The sequence below is a fragment of the Mauremys mutica genome, chromosome 9 (genome assembly GCF_020497125.1).
Source record: "Mauremys mutica isolate MM-2020 ecotype Southern chromosome 9, ASM2049712v1, whole genome shotgun sequence".
NCBI classification, from domain to species: Eukaryota; Metazoa; Chordata; order Testudines; family Geoemydidae; genus Mauremys; species Mauremys mutica.
In genome coordinates this window covers 68904343-68922161 of record NC_059080.1, presented here as the reverse complement: position 1 = coordinate 68922161, position 17819 = coordinate 68904343, and the positions used below count along the sequence as shown (strand labels likewise).

The 17819-nt window shown below is 42.8% G+C and overlaps 1 protein-coding gene across 1 annotated transcript in view; it reads left to right on the top strand.

The window, feature by feature from the left end:
* Positions 1 to 16572: 16572 nt before the first annotated feature.
* The window catches only part of FAM124B (family with sequence similarity 124 member B), a 32019-nt gene continuing 30772 nt past the window's right edge, over positions 16573 to 17819 (top strand). Inside the window, exon 1 of the mRNA XM_045031105.1 lies at positions 16573 to 16693. The gene's annotated coding sequence lies outside the window, so the exon portion shown is untranslated. The remainder of the gene's footprint in view (positions 16694 to 17819) is intronic.

The window sequence follows — 17819 nt, the reverse complement described above, 5'->3', positions numbered from 1 at the left end:
CATATATAGGGTTTACACAGCTGCCTGTATTGATGGAGAATATGAACATTATCAAGCATTTTTAAATACTGCTATGTGTAATTCCTTTATTAATCTTATGTTTCAATATTAATCTAAGACAGTTACGTGAAAAATTAAAAAAAAAAAACAACCTGCAGTTTTTCTTGTAAGATCTCAGGGCAGAATTTCAAACCAGTGGTGCCTAAAATTAGACTCCTAAATCCCTTTTTAGGTCTCTAAACAGACATAGCCAGACTTTAAGATGTGCTGAGCTGCTTTCATTCCCCTTCCCACGCAAACTGTTCAGTTATAGTTAAGGCTGCATCACTGCAACTCCAACACATGATAAAAAGTCATTGCATCAATAACCTCCCCATCGACACTTTACTTACCGCTTCCCCTTCTCAATCTCAACTACCTCCCTTCTGCATCCACATCTCCACTCTGAGTTGTTTTCTTTTATGAGCTTCCTTGTAAATTGAAAATTTATACCATAGTGTTAGCAGCAGCATGGTGTAGTGCAGTGGTCCCCAAACTTTATCGCATGCACCCATTTACTTGTCTGTCCTCTCCACCCCCACCCCTTGGGCTGGGAGTGGGGCTGCGCCTCCAGGGAGGGGCACAGAGGTAAGGGGGCCAAAGCTGGGGCCACAGCTGGGTCCAGGAGCAGAGCCAAGGCCAGGAGCGGAGCTGGGTGGTGCTCCCTCCCCATCCGGTGTGGACTGGCCCAGGCCCCACCCGCATGACTCTCAATGTTCCTTTGAGCCCCTTAAAGGGGGGCATGCCCTACACTTTGTAGACCTCTGGCTCAGTGCTTACAATACAGGATTGGGAGTTAGGAGGCTTTGGTTTATGACCAGCTGTGATTCCCATTTGCTGTGTGCCTCAGATAATCGACTCTATAAAATTCCCCCATGCCTACAAAACTATGGTGAGGAGGTTAAGCTTAATTATAAAGCAGATTCAGAGTCTTGGATGGGTAAGTGCATAAGTTAAATTGTAATAGTTTTTTTTTTTCCCTAGACTTTTTGCAGTCACATGAGTCATTACAGGAATCTTTAACTTTCCCTTTCCTTTGTAAAAGTGAATTGAGTGCTGGTGAAACCTGTTCAGACAGCCCCGAAGCCTTTCACATAAATCCGTCTCCCGCTCAGTTCTAGTGTATACTGGGATATTTTGATATGATCAGGAAATCAGCAACTGCAAGATACCAATGTTGTGGACCTGCAGAACAAAAGGCATAAGCTAAGTGCACCCATTGACCGAAATGCCTTTTATCTATGGATTGAATCAGCTATTACTATAGTTTTCTAGATGCCATATATAAAATGTTTTTTTACCATTGCATTGTTCATGTTGTCTCCTTAAGTGGAGTGTTTCTTGATTGTTCAGGAGAAACTTGAGTCATTCTGCAGCCATTGTTGAGGAAGGCTTGCATAAAGAGAGGAGTCCTTGCTTGTGGTCCAAAGTAGCCACAACTGGGACTTATTTGATCTCCAGTTGTAGTGCATGGCACACACGAGGACCTGCCACCGTAAGTGACTGGTTCCTGGTAATTTCACCCTGGGCTTCAGAAACTATAATGTTCCTGATAAATCAGGTTACAGGAGAGGTTGCCTCTGTCTGCTAGGCTCCAGTTCATTGCCTGTTTTAAAAATTAGCATCAGGACCTCGACATAGATCTGGAAGTAGTGGGCATGCTGGCGTGATGTGCTCTTTGTCACACTGCTATAACGATGTGTAATTGCCTATAGTAAGCTTGAGCTCTTAATTTCAGTTAATAGCTTTTACATTGATCCTGGACAGACAATTTATCAGAATAATCAACATGCTCAGTGTAAAGCATGCTAAAGAGCTCCTACTATATTTTCCATTAATACATCGTAAGGCAAAAAGATTTAGTGAGACAAAGCACACCACGTATAGGTAAAGTAATTAATTATCCGTGGATGCCAGAGTATGGATTTGTAGCATAACTGTTACAACTAGAACGGAGTGTCTTATGAAGCATTTCTAACATCGATGTATATCCACCGAGTTGGCTTGTCGTACAGCAGTAATATGTTTAACCAGTTTGGAAAATGGTACCAGGACTGATATATTGTGTGTTTAAATACTTTTATATTTGTTGCACTGTAATTTTTAGGTGTATGGTGCTTTGTATTTTTTTCAGATGAAGAAAAGTTGGTTTTGGATACATATGATGCTATATATAAGGAACTAAGATTGAAAGAGTGAGCATCTAAGGACTCTTAGTGCTTTCTCTTTTTCAGTGTTGATATTTACTACTGTGGTATTTATTTTCCCCAGAGAGAAACATCAGGAGTTATTGTGAAATTAAGTGACAAATTGCTTTACATTGGTGGGAACGCTACATCCTACTCTGTTATCAGTGCTTGACTTCTTGCCCCTCCATCTAAAGAAGAGCAGAGCGAGGTAACTAGCAAGCACCATGATATTAGCACGGCACAAATAGTAGGTTTCAGTTTCCGCTGGGGCAGTGTTCTTCGTAATTTTTTAGGTGCTTGATAGCTGGGGATGTAGCGGTAACGTTCTTCCACATTCCTGCAAGTTGTCCAACACAAATTGGAGGTAGGGCAAGTAAGGATCCTCTTATTGGGCACAGCCCAGTGAGAGCTAAAGGAGTGGGCTTGTGGATGGCTACTTGGAGAATGGAGTGAGGCAGCCGAGATTTTTTCTTCTTCTTCAGGGGGTACAGAAAACTATGAAGTTTGAAGAAGATTGGCAGGAATGAGTGGCTTGTGTGGTTGCTGGGATAAGCAGCATCATCGTGTTGTTCACAATCCTGACTCATATTACTAGATCCGGCATTACTTGAAATTAGGGCTGTCAAGTGATTAAAAAAATTAATTGTGATTAATCACACTGGTAAAGAATAACAGAATACCATTTATTTAAATATTTTGGATGTTTTATACATTTTCAAATGTATTGATTTCAATTGCCACACAGTGCTCACTTTATATGATTATTTTTATTACAAATATTTGCACAGTAAAAAAAATAGGTTTTTTATTCACGTAATACAAGTACTGTAGTTCAATCTCTTTATCATGAAAGTTGAACTTACAAATGTAGAATTATGTACAAAAAACTGCGCTCAAAAATAAAATATTGTAAAACTTTAGAGCCTATAAGTCCACTCAGTCCTATTTGTTCAGCCAATCGCTCAGACAAATAAGCTTGTTTACATTTGCAGGCGATAATGCTGCCCACCTCTTTTTTACAATATCAAGTCTAAATGACAACAAATGTTTGCATGGCACTGTTGTAGGTGGTGTTGCAAGATATTTACGTGCCAGATGCACTAAAGAGTCATATGTCCCTTCATGCTTCAACCGCCTTTCCAGAGAACATGCGTCCACACCGATGACAGGTTCTGCTCGATAACCATCCAGAGCAGTGCGGACTGACACATGTTCACTTTCATCATCTGAATCACATGCCACCAGCAGAAGGTTGATTTTCTTTTTTGGTGAATCTTTTCTGTAGATTCCGCATCAGAGTGTTGCTCTTTTAAGACTTCCGAAAACATGCTTGCGACCTCATCCCTCTCAGATTTTGGAAGGCCCTTCAGATTCTTAAACCTTGGGTTGAGTGCTGTAGTTATCTTTAGAAATCTCACATTGGTACCTTCTTTGTGTTTTGTCAAATCTGCTATGAAAGTGTTCTTAAAACGAACAACGTGCTGGGTCATCATCCGAGATTGCTATAACAGGAGACATACAATTCTCCCCCAAGGAGTTTAGTTACAAATTTAATTAACACACTTTTTTTTAACAAGCATCATCAGCATGGAAGCATGTCCTCTGGAATAGTGGCTGAAGCATGAAGGGGCATACTAATGTTTAGCATATCTGGCACGTAAATACCTTTCAATGCTGGCTACAAAAGTGCCATGCCAACACCGGTCCTCACTTTCAGGTGACATTGTAAATAAGAAGCGGGAAGCATTATGTTCCATAAATGTAAACAAACTTGTTTGAGCGATTGGCTGAACAAGAAGTAGGACTGAATGGACTTGCAGACTCTAAAGTTTTACATTGTTTTGTTTTTTGAGTGCAGTTATGTAACAAAAACTACATTTGTAAGTTGCACTTTCACAGTAAAGAGATTGCATTACAATTTCATTTTTACAGTGCAAATATTTGTAATAAATAATATATAGTGAGCACTGTACACTTTGTATTCTGTATTGTAATTGAAATCAATATATTTGACAATGTAGAAAAACATCCAAAAATATTTAACAAATTTCGATTGGTATTCTACTGTTTAACAGTGCAATTGATTGCGATTAATTTTTTAATCGCGATTAATGTTTTTTGAGTTAATCGCTTGAGTTAACTGATTAATCGACAGTCCTGCTTGGAATTGAAAGCACAGGAGGAAGTATTTTGGAAGCATGCAGTGTGGGGTTAGGAGGGGAGATGGTCCACAGGAGGATCTCTCCTCATACAGTGTTCTGCAGAATGAAAGATTTGGAGGGCCATTGACTTGCAACTTCTGTCCTTCAGTATATTGAACAATTTGATGGACCCAATGCACAAAATGCATTTAGTGTTTTGAATCTCTGCAAAGCAAATTCACTTCTTCCTTGGCCATGTATTTACTCTGATAGAAATGAAAGTTAGAGAGAATTGGATAATGTAGTTTTAGACGAGAATAGCTGGTGGACGCTTAACTAACACGGAACTCAGCACTGTAAGAAATGACTGTGAGAAAACAGCGACATGATGTCAATTCATGGTAAGTGGAGCATACAGTAGCTAACCCATAGCAACATCCATATAGCTGATGTAACCAGTCCATTTATGTTTGGTAGGTGCACTTAAGTTTGTTAAACAGGTTACAGAGACATGCTTCTAGATTTTTGTTCTAATCTATTTACGTGGCAGAACTTGCTACTGCTAAAGGACATTGTTGTCAACACAGCAGTGTGAGCCAAGCTTAAAAAGCAACTTCATTTCTTCCCAGGCTCCTCTTACTGGAGTGAGAATTCAGACCAGTGTTGATCCCTTGAAGCTAGTAACATTTAATGCCACTAGTGAGATGAAAAGTTTGCAGGTCCATTTCTGGTGGCAAAGAAGTACCGTATACCTGAACTTGCTGCAGTGGTATTTTTATTGTTGATGCTTTATTACATATTGGATAACTTAAGTTCATCACAACAATCCACCATGCAAAAAGCTCTTCGTTACAAGCACAGCAAATGTTGAGACACTCCCCAATCACATTACTCTTCCCATTCAAAGCATACTCCCAAACAATTAATTACCTGATTTAATTCACCTACACATTAATTTACACTCTAGCTTGAAGAGTCCTTAAAAGAAGATGGCAAAGGGCACTTCCAAAGCTTCTGAAAAAGTGAAATTAAAACAACTAATAAACTGTGGTCCAGCTAGCTGTCTTGCAGTAAGTTGTCACACTCATATTACATTGTAGGTATGTGGCATTAAAGGTGACACCATATTTGCAATGGAGTTATAGAATAATCATTGAATCCACTGATCATGGAGAATCCTACAGCAGGGTCAGTAGAAAAGTGCATTTTGGGATACCAAGTAAAACAACCACCAGTACGAAACTCTGTGGCTTAACATAGCATTGTTTATCCTCTGTGCTTGGTGTTGCTGTACCATCGTGTGAATGGTTTAATTTAGGGCTCTCTTCCCTTGATAAGTTGATTTACCACTTAGGCATCTCCAAATTTTCTGCCAGTGTTAGCATCAAGAGGTTTTGACTCTGCTCTAGAACCGGGCAGTCCTGAGTTACCCAAAAGTTCATATCCAGTAATCCTTAGTCAGATGGTCTCATTATTTACCCTGCTCTCTGCTTTTTTCCTGCTGCTCCCTATCCCCTTCCTCTTTTGTTACTTCTGAACTTCACAGTTTTCTAAGGGCTACTACAATAAAGCTCATTAAGGACTATCCATTTCTCAACCCCAGTTCACCACTTGCCCCCTTCTTTTACCTGTTCCCCACTTCTTTTGACTTTTGTCTCCTGAGCTACATGCACAGAAGGGGAATGTAGTAGTAGAAGGGGGACAGCTTTGTACTCTCCCAGTCTAATACAGATATAGTATCTGGAGTATTGTAGATTAGACACAGACTTCCTGTCATTGTATTTTTGAAATGCAGAGATATACTAAATCCAGTGATGTAGCATGAGTCCGAATTCCTGTCCTTACAGCTTCTACTCTTGTCTAATTGACTCCGCTGACTTTCATTTTGTTTCATCAATATTTGGGGTACCACCCTTGCTGCATTCCTTCTCTGTGTCACAACGTGGATTAGTTCGTAGTCAATAGCTCCTCCCTTTCCCCTATCTTTTATTTTTATTACTGGTTCGTCTTGCTTTAAGATAAGGTACACGTGATTTATCAAACCTTTTTCTTAGTTTCTTGCTCTGATCCAGACCCTTATTCAGACCTCATTTTCTAGGTGCCCAACTTATCTAGCCAATTAAAGGTCCCTGACTTTCAGAAAGTGCTGAAGATCATGCTCTTCTAAGGTGTCTCAAATTGTGCACTCAAAATCCCTGGTCACTTGAAAACCTTGGTAAATTGTATATATTTCTTGGGTATATTTCTCTTGGTAAATTGATTCTTTTCATGATTGCTTTTAATTAAATGGATTTGACATCTGCTTCACAAGTACAAATAATTGCTCAAAAAACAGCTTTTGTTTTAAAGCCTCAGTGATGACCATTAAAACACCTTCTAATCAACTACAGTAAGCAGTAAGTATAAATATGGAATAACCTTTGGCCTAATTTTTATTCCTTTTTTTTTTTAGGAAAGATACTATTTCTAAACACCAGGCACAATTTTTGATGACAGGTTCTTAAAAGGCCTGGTTCTTTGATACTTAACCTCATATATACTAATCCCATTGATGACAGGACTGATTCTTTAAGGAAATGGTCACTATCAGCGCCTCCTGTCTATTCTGTTTAATTCCCAGCGTTTGGTTTGTTATATCTAGAAACTCTTTGTGCTTGAGAGGAGGCAATATGGGTATGAAAACATATAATCCCTCCAGAGAAAGTCAGACTGTTGGTATTTTAAAACACCTCTCCATTTTCAAAGCCTTGCATGGGCTTTCAGGTCTCTCTCCTGGTCCAAGTCAAGGTGAGCAACGGAGCGAGAGTCCAGATAACTGGTGTTTACTCTGTCCGAGGGGAATTCAGTTAGAAGCTCTTTGCAGTGCCATCCCCTGAATTTTTAAAATTTTGCCCATTCTACTTGTGAGCTCAGTGTAGAGGCCATACGTAACAGTGCCATCAAGCAGTGTTGCCAAGCCCAATAGCTCAAGCTGTAAGAAATTCTCAGTAGAATCGAGGGATTAATTTAAATGCCAGGAGGGTTTTTTTAAGAAAATAGTGCAGAGCAACCCTCACCCAATTTCTAAAAACATTTAGGAGGAATCCCTTTAACTTTCCTATCCCACCTCAACTCCACAGCGCTTGTGTGATCACTGCAAGATTGGCAGTAAGCTAAATGAACACACAACCCAGTGTAAAACACAACTTGTACATGTGAGGAAGGAGAAGCCATTCACCTTCTAACCTCAGGGCGTTGGGGAAGGAGCTGGCGTTCTTTACTGCTTTATAATACCCCTTCCTCCTTCCAATCTTGCATTTACCAGCCTCTTGTTTCACTCTTCTGTCCCCTAGCCTCCTGTTGTCTTTCCCCTCTCCCCGTGTCTGCCCCACAACTGCCTCTTCATTACAGCTAGCCAGGAATTTTCCCATGAAACATTTTTCATCAGAAAATGCCAGTTTGTTGAAATGGAAAGTACTGATGGGAAAGGGTCAGTTTGAATTAATCTCCCAATTTCGGCAGAGGGGGAACTGAAGAAAAATTTCAAAATTGTCAATGTCCTGTTGACACTTTCCAAATGATACATTTTGTTTTTCAGTTCAAAATGAGCCCTTGTTTTGAAATTTTAGTTAAACTAAAAACAAAAGCAAAAGCTTGAAATTCAAATGAAACATATTTTCCAGACTCTGTTTGTGAACACTTTTGAGATTGCAACTTCACCATGATTCAAGATGCACATTTTTTGTGTGATGGGAAAACCATTTCCTGTCCAGATGCAATCTCAGCTCTTCTGCTTCCTCTCTAGCTACTGACCCACCTTTTCCCTCTTCTCCCTCATCCTTGCCTACTTGCTCTCTTGCCTGGTTGGCAAGGTATGGAGAAGAGCAAGCGGCATGGGAAAGAATCAGTCACTTTCTAGCACTTTCTAGTACTTTGTCTGAATGAGAGAAAACGGTGTTAGCCCAACATCTACCCTCTTTGCTTCACTGAAGTGCTTCTACCTACAAGGCTGTCACACGCTCTTGCATCTCAGTGGAGATGTGCATGTGGCTGCAGGCATTTGCCTGCAGTCCAGCCTTTGCATTGCTAGAAGCTGTTGTGGTACCTGGTGAGCAGCCAGCCTGGTGTAGTCACTGTTCTCCCAGCTGGATCAGGGCAGAGAACAACCAGACGGCAGGCGGTGACAGCAGCTGGAAGTGGGGCTGGTTCTAGGGCACCATATGACTGTACCACTTGGCTTTTTTTGTTCTGCTGATTGGCCAACCTTTCCCGGCCCCCTGCTGCTTGGGGGCAATGCTGAAAACGTTTTGCACCCTAGCTGCCACAATGGGTAGTGCCACTTCAGGCTGGAGGAGAGAAGGTGGAAGCGGAAACAGCACAAGGTGAGGGATGTGATACCTGCACCGTACTCCTACATGCCCCCTGGGGGGTCCCCTGCACTCACTAGCCACCCCTCCTTTCCCTCTCCTGCCCCAATACCATCAAGCACCTGTCCTAGCGAGAGCTGCCAAGTCTTGTGCAGCTCTGTGCCCTACCCCTTGCCATTGCTTGGGGCAGGATGTGTTACAGATAGATGCATATATATAAACATCTGTAGCCCCTCCCCAGCGACGTGGCTCAAGCCTCCATCCTGGTGCTTGCTAATCTGAGGGGTTTCTCCCCCCACTCCTTGCTTGGGTTGGCTCCTGGGTTCTCTGTTGTGACATCTGGTGCCTCCAGCCAAGGCAATGCCTCTCTGTGCCTGGGACACAAGGGGTGCTGTCCCTTGTAAAAATGACTGGTACTGCTACTCTTAACAACCCAGTACAGCAGAAACAAAATACACACTGCACCAAGTGAAGTGCCACGCTCAAAAACAACCGTGTAACAAAGGGACACTTCTTACAGGGGACAGAAAACAGAGGCTCTAAGGAAGGAAAGAGTTATGGTTAGCTAATAAATGATAAAACATTAATAAAACATGTTCCCCACCTCCTAACACTTCACAACTGTACCACCAGCCCCAGGACCCTCCCTGTCTCTTTCCCAGGCAGTCTTTCCCTGCCCAGACTCTTTGCAGGCTGTCAAATGGTGCCAGGAGGCCCTGGAGCCATTGTTTGTTGTAGTCCATAGGTTAAGTCCCTATGGGTACATCTACACAGCAAGTAAACACCTGCAGCTGGCCGGGATCAGCTGATTCAGGCTCACTGGGCTCAGGCTGCAGGGCTGTAAAATTGCTGTGTAGACATTCAGGCTCAGGTTGGAGCTGAGGCTCTGGGATCCTGTGAAGTAGGAGACTCCCAGAGGCAGGGCTCCAGCCTGAGCCTGAACTTTTACACAGCAATTTTTAGATCTGCAGCTCAAACCGTAGTCACTGACCCAGGCCAGCCATGGCTGTGCTATGAGTCTTTTGTTCCAGTGCAAACTTACCCTTAGCGACTCAGTCCAGCATTCCAGGAGGTGACAAACTCCAAAGGGGGTTACATTTGCAGATTAATACATTAAATAATTGTCATAGAATGTCACAAGTAGCAGAACAAAATTTGGCAGCTGGGCTACAAACTTCCTTACCACCCTCCTTCCTGGCTTCAGGTTACAATTCAAGTGTAATTATAAAATTATACACTGCTAATGCACAGTACACACCATCTTGGGATGTAGCCATCTTCGCTGAGGGCAACCTGCCTTCATACCCTTAGGAAACAATAACCACTTTTAGAGAGAACAAGATGTCACATGATGCCTGAAACTGTTCCTGTGATCCTGTCCAGCTTAAATAACCCAGACACACAAACTGCAGTGGTTATGATAGAATAGTGAGGGTCAAACAGGAGCAACAACAGGTCGGGGCTTGGCAGGAGTCATAGCATGAGAGATTTACAAAATAAGGTCCAGATCTTCAATGGGATTAGAGGCCTATCTCACATTGATTTCAATGGGAGGCAGATGTCTAAATATCTTTGAGGATCTCCCCCTTAGTGACTCATTTCAGGTGCCCAGCGCGCCTACAGCTCCAGGTGAAGTGAATGGGAGCCGCGGGGGCTGAGCAACTCTGAAAATCAGGCCCTACGTATGCATTGTTTAGCAGCAGTAAATTATTCCAGTCAAGATCCCTGCCTGGGGACTGCCCAGCTGAAGTGCTGAATCAACATGTGTGGGATGGTTCTGCCATTTCTGTGGCTGTGCCAGCTCTGACCCCTGACAAAGAGGAGGTTACAGACAGACTTAGGACAGTGGGGCCCACAACCTGGATCGTTAATCAGTTGACTATGTTAACTCTCCCCTTTTACTAGCATGGTGAGCAGTGAAGACGTGGAAGGATCAGAGAATGCCCTGTATCTCAGCATATCCAAGGTGTGTAGATATTGCCTGATGAGTACACAACCTACTGTCTTGCTTGTGCTAAGTGTATGGCTGTTTTCATATCGCCTGTGCTTTTTACAAAAATGCAGTCTGATTCATACAGATCTTTCTCATAAGTGTCATAGTTGGGCACAACTTTTTTGCACTGACATCTGCAAAAACTCCCTTTTTATTTTTGTAGTGCATTTCTGGAACTTCCACAAACAGAGCACAACAGTCTGCAAATTGTGTAAGTTCAAGTGTAATTATAAAATTATACACTGCTAATGCAATGCCAGTTATGAATTATATTCCTTTGTGCTTTTGTATCATTCCCTCATTTCACTTCCATTTTTATGTACCAGAATGTACTGCTTTCAGTTTTCTATCCAAATCTTAGTGGAGTTCCTTGATGATATTAATATACAGCAGCAATTTGTTGTTAGTGATTGATGTGTTCTGTATTGAGAAGAGCTGTTTTTATGACAACAGGATGCAGTTTTTCTATAATGCTATTTGTGCCATTAGAGACATTGTAAATGACAACAACACACATCTGTCTCATCACAGTGCTATGATCACAATGATCACATTGACTGTTGATGATGGATGTTGATTTCCACGTGACTCATTCAGAGGTGAATCTACTGAGATACCTAAGAGCACTCTGAAAAGGAGGAAGTATATATAACAATCAATAAGGAAATATTAAAACTCTGCACTAAGTTTGGGGAACAGAAATTTGTTGTTTGAATTATTCAGAGGATATTTTTAATTCATAGATAGATATGATCAGCCTTTTCTGTTTTCCCTCTAAAGCATAACTTGTGTTTGGTTAATGCATATGTTCAAATCAAGATTCAACGCCTTTCTGGATGACCTTGAGAGATGGTGAATCCACCACTTGCCTTAGTAGTTTGCTCCAGTGTTTAATCACCCTTCCTGTTAAAAATGTGTGCCTTGTTTCTAATTTCAGTTCGTCTGGCTTCAGCTTCCAGCTATTGGGTCTTCATATGCCTTTCATTGGTGGTTCTTAATTCCTTTTAAAAACACCCACCACGACTGATCAATTTCTGTATTTCCAGAGTTCACAGGTAGCAATTCATGCAAACTCAGGTAAAATTTTCAGAAACTGAAACTTTCAATGGACCTTTGGCTACTAAGTGTCTTAGTCACTTTTGAAAATGGGCCTTAGGTGCTCTTTTAAACTGTTACTCTTTGATTTTTTTTTTCACGAAGCAGACAGTTAGGGACAGTTTTACTATAAATGCAGCTAATAGAGTACTTAAATGCCAGTGCACAGCTTGTCTAACTAATTTTAATGTCTATTACTTGAATAAATCTTGTTCCTGGAGTGTAGTATTCCAGCACCTGTTTGCTAGAACATGCAGAGATAATGTGTGTCACAGAGTGTGGGGAAGTCAAGGCCCTGCACCCCCGGCTTCCTGCGATTCACCATGACTCTCAGCCAGCCAGTGAAACAGAAGGTTTATTTAGATGACAGGAACACAGTCCAAGACAGGCCTTGCAGGTACAGACAACAGGACCCCCCCGCCCCCTCCCAGTTAGGTCCATCTGGGGAGCCGGGGAGGCCAGAGCCACATTGGGAGACCACAACCCCTTTCTGCCAACAAAAATTACTACATGACCATGGGCGGGGGTGAACTGGACTTTGGCTTCAGCCCGAGGCCCAACCCGCAGTTTGAAAACCCCGGTAGAGCATTGAACAGGACTGAGCTAGACCCTGATGTCCCCCCAGCCAGTGCTCCCATCTCCCATTGTCTCAGGGAAAGAGAGTTAACAGCTTTGGCACCTGTCTCTAGCATTCCCCTTCCTTGCTGCAGAACTCCCATTGCTTCTCATCACAAGGGCTCAATGAGAAGGTGAGAAAAGCCCTGCTGGCGCCCTGTGCCAGAGAGCAGAAAGAAAGATGATGGGAAATGTAAACCAGGATATAGACTAGAGAGGGAATGTGCAAATGGAAGGAAGACCAAAGACAAGGGGAGATGTAGAAGGTTACATTCCATTATAGAATTGTTACTCAGATGCTGAAATCCCAGCTTTGCTTGGTCACTGCCACCAAGATTTCTGAGCTTCCCTTTCCTCTGACTGTACTTGTCGAGGGCATTCTGAAACTTGTAGTGCTGTGTGTATCTCTTTTTTTTCTTTTATCCAGATCATTAGCATTTTGGCTCAGGCCCATCTGTACAGGAAGCCAGCTCTAACCTGGAACTTCTGCCTGTATAGCCTGCCCTCTGCTTCCTGAGACACAATACACAGAGTGAACACAGAGCTATGATCAAAAGTGTGGCTTTTTTATACACTCATGGAGGTGAGGAGACGAGAACTCCTGTGCTTAGAGAACTGCAGCATGGCAGCAGGATTCTAGAGAAAAGGGTGAGCTGTGTAATCAATCCTTGAAGTAGGAATTAAAAGATGGAGAGTTAATTTTAATGCTGAGAAGGTTGAGAGAGGAAGCACAGGGATTTCAAGCAATGGAATAATGTGACTCCAAACAAAGTGGCTATGCCAGCACTGAAACTTTTTTAGATGGTCTCCCTGGATTTCTTTCATAGTTTAGCGCTATTTTGCATTCATCCTTTTGTACCCATTTCCCTGTTGAACATTCATTTAAAGCTTGCTCTTTGAAGCTCTGCACAATAAATGAATACTCAGCTGTGCTGTTTGATACATAAGTGCTTCTTGTTTCACTTGCTGCGAGTTTCAACTCATTTTCACCTCTCAATATAATTTGAAACAGGTGTTTGTTTCAGTGACCACAGTATTGTTGAACAGGGTTCCCCAACCTGGCCAATACTGAGGTAAATGGAATGTACTGTATGAGTGGGAAAGAGCACTTTAGAAGAGCAAAAATGCTTAGCCCATAGAATCATCAGACATGACTTACCTTGTGCAGTAATAAAACTGAATTTGCTCCTCCTGCTATCCTTGCTGAATTACTTCACACTTCATATGTTTTACATCTTCCAAGCAGTGTACTAATGCTCATCTTCTCAACTCCCTTGTGTGGCGGGTAGGCAATGTGTGGTGTGTTACAAACTGTGCTGAAATTACAAGCACTCGCTTTAAGTTGTAAGGAGTGAACCTCACCTGCAAGTTGGACCAGGGGCTCTGGAAGGAAGCTTGTGGGCTGGGTCTTCAGTCAGTCAGTCTGCAAGAGCCAGTCTGGAGCAAGGTGGGTAGAGTTGTGCTTCTCTTCTCAGCTGTCGGGGGGGGGGAATCACTCAGTGGTTTGAGCATTGGCCTGCTAAACCCAGGGTTGTGAGTTCTGTTCTTGAGTGGGCCATTTAGGGATCTGGGGCAGAAATATGTCTGGGGACTGGTCCTGCTTTGAGCAGGGGGTTGGACTAGATGACCTCCTGAGGTCCCTTCCAACCCTGATATTCTATGATTTCTGGGTTCTAAGGAATAAAGTCATAGTGTGCTGCAACCTTTCAGAAAGAGTATACATGTTTCTTTTTTTTCTAACTTTCCATGTATGCCATGAATAGAACGGGTACATGGCATTACCTTTCATTTTTCAAATGAAAAAACAGAGGCAGATCTTAAACCCCGTCCCCAACACAACACAATAAGCTAGTGACAGAGGCAGAATTAGAATTAATCAGTCCATAGCTGCTGGTCCTGTGTTCAGTCCACACTGCCACATTTGTTTCCTTATCAGCAAAGTGCCTACTTCGGATAATCCAGAATAGATTAAAGGAGAATCCTTGGATCGAGGCCTTGTGCTCGGAGGGGATCTGAATGTAGTAGTGAGTGGAGGGAGAGCAGCAGGTGCAAATGCCTGTTACTTTTAGTTCACTGTCTGCTGGGCTGGGCTCCGTTGCCTTGGCTGGATAGAGAACAAGGACTCAAGCGAAAGGAACACAACTGTCCCCCAAGGGAAGTGCTGGGAGGCAGATCTGCAGGAGGGACAGGCCTGGCTGGGAGGAAAGGTTTTGTGTGTTCTGGAGATGTGGGTTAAGTTCAAAAGTGAGGGTTCTCTTTAGCCTTAATCCTCCCTACATCGGTGTGAATTTCTAAAGATCAGACATGTCTCTTGAGCAGTGATCATGGGCAAGTTGTTAGCTGAGTGCAAGTGGCATTCAGTGCTGTGCATAACAGCACAGGACCAGATTCCGATCTGCTGTAAATCCAGAATAAAGGCATCAGCTTTACTGAAGTTACCCCAGTGTAACTCTGCTCTGAATCTGGCACTTCAGTCGTGGCCAAGAAGAATTTACAGCAGAAGTCAGGTATCAATGTTGCTGGCCTCGCATGGTACTTTGGCTAGGATTTTTATTTTGGAGCAGAGGGTCTGAAACATTTTCATAGCATGGGCCACCTTTTATGGTAGTATAACCTAGTGGATAGGGCTCTGATCTGGGGCTCAGGAGATGTGGGTCCAATTTCTGGTTCAGCCGCTGGCTTGCTAGGTGATCTTGGGCGAATGATTACATTGCTGTGCTTCAGTTTTCCCATCAATTAAAAAAGGGGATAATGATATCGACCTTGGAAAAGGACATTGAGATCTAAAGATAAAAAGTGCTAAATTAGCAGTAGGTAGGTAGGTAGGTTATTTATTTATTTATTTATTTATTTATTTATTATTAATGGAGTGTCCCATAAACCAACTTCCCTTATCCAAAAGTATGAGAAAACAGCCCTGTAGCAACCACAGCAATTGCATTAATATTAGAGCTGATCAAAAACCCAAAAGCTTTCCATGAGAAATTACAGCTGAAAAATCTACGTTTGAAATTTTTCAATTGCAAAATTTGGGTTTCCTGTGGGAAGCTTTGAACTGATTTGAAATGATCAGTTGTTTAATTTGGCTTAAAATGTCATTTTGTTTGGTTCTTCAGTTAATCCTCCCCTCCCCCAGATTTTTGTTTTAAACCAACATTTTGACTTACCGGTAAAAGTTACTTTTTTTTTTTTTTTTTAAACCAAAACATCCAAACAACATGACATTTTAAGTGTAAAAGAAATAACATTTTGGTTTGGAAATTTCCTGTGAGAAAACCAACTTTTTTGTCTGAATTGATACTGTCCAGAGGAAAATTTAGGTTTCCACACAATTGTTTTTTGCAGTGGGAAAACTTTCCACATGAAATACTAGAGAGACCAGGTGGGTGAGGTAATGTGTTTTATATTGGACAACTTCTATTTGTGAGAGAGACAACTGTCAAGCTTACACAGAGACCTAAAGAAGAGCTGTGTGTGAATTGAAAGTTGGTCCAATAAAAGATATTACCTCACCCACCTTGTCTCTCTAATAGCTTGGGACCGACACGGCTACAGTTACACTGTGTCCAGATGAAGAATGTCGACCAGATTTATTGAATGTTAGGAAAGAATAAATGTGTGGTAGCTGTCTTTAACACAGTGTGATAGCTGGAAAGGAAAAGAAGCAAGCACCACTCGGCCAGGCAGCTCTGCAGGTGGTCTGCGGCTCACTGGTTTTCCATATACCACAGTTAGGGAGTCTCTGGTTTGGAGCCAGAGACAAGATAGTTTAAGGGGAGAGTGCTGGCCTGGTGGATTTAGCTGGCTGGATATCTTCCTCCCACTTCTTTCCCCCCAATCTCCCCTTCCTATGGCTTATAAATTGACTATAAAATGTCCCTGAGTTGGTTGCAACGTTTTATTTCTCAAGTAGCTCCCCTGTCTCTTCCCCATGGGTAAGTCACACACGCACCCTCCCACCTTTCCTGTTCTCTCCCTGCAGGTATCTGCAGCTGCTTCCCAGACTAGGATTTATACTCCTCTGGGATGACCTCTGGACCAAGCTTCTAGCTAGCAGCTGCTAGCTAGGGCAGGGGAGGAGCGAGTTGAGTGGAGAGGAGGGAGGCGTGGGGTGCAGCAGGCTGGAGTGTGACTGGCAAGTCCGGGCGGGGGTAGCGAGGGTCTTGCTGGCTCAGAGCACTGCACTGAGAGCTGCTCTCTAGAAGTCATGCTGCTGTGAAAGAATATCCTCCTGCTGCAGCATGAGTGCCTGGGCTCAGAGGAGGATACTGCAGGGTAGGTGGGGGCTGCTGCTCTTGTGTCTGGGGAGGCCGTGGAGTGTAAGCTGGTTACTAATCGGTTTGTTGTTTGGTATCTAGGTGGCAGAGCTCAGACAGTCCTTTCTCTCTGACACTCACTGCTGCCGCTGGCGCAGCTTTACATAGCATAAGAATGGCCACGCTGGGTCAGACCAATGGTCCATCTAGTCCAGTATCCTGCCTTCTAACAGTGGCTGGTGCCAAGTGCTTCAGAGGGACTGTACAGAACAGGGCAATTATCTAGTGATCAATAATCTAGTGTGGTCCAGTCCCAGCTTCTGGCAGGCAGAGGTTTGGAAGTGGGCAGAGATGAGTGTTGTGTACGCAGTATTGTAGAACAATGATTTCATGCCAGTGTGAGTTTAACGCTCTGTACTTGAATTTTTTTCTTTGCGGAGGGGTGGGTCTAGTGGGTGCTTGGTAGACCTAGGGAAGGGGGAATGGATGCAGGACTGGCTGTGGAGTGGAGTCCCTGCAGTAGTGGAGCTGACTTCCTAAAGCTTCCCCAGCCTCTTTTATCCCTTTGCTACTAGACTGACAGACCTGGGAGCAGGTGTGGGGAATGGAGGCTCTGAGTCAGACAGTAAATTCTTCAGGGCCGGAATCTTGCCTTGTTCCGTAAAGTGCCATGTTCAGTTCTGGCACTCTGTAAACAATGACTATTGGGGGTGGGATGGGGGAGAATCACTAGAATCTTGTGCAGTCAGGACTTGGAAAGCCAAGAGTTTAAAATGTCAGACCCAATGCAACAGGCATGCTATTGTATTCCTCCCAGGAAGGGGGCATTCAAATTGCTAGGTAGATTTGCTGTGGGATCGTGTTTCCTCTTCGCCACTGTATTTTAAAAGTTTATTTGAGAGAGAGAGAGAGTGAGTGTGTGTGTGTGTACACTCAACCCCACTGGAACTACCTGGATGTGATCCCACTGCTGAGAGAAATCTGAGCACACACAGGATTTTTCCCAGCTTCTTCAGGTTTTACTTTTTAATTAATAAGAAATAATTGTCTTTATTTAAAAACACCTACTTTCTCTGTTTCACCCCCTTCTCTAATACTTCAAAATGCAAGGACATTTTTGGTGTTGGGGAAAACTTTGTTCATGT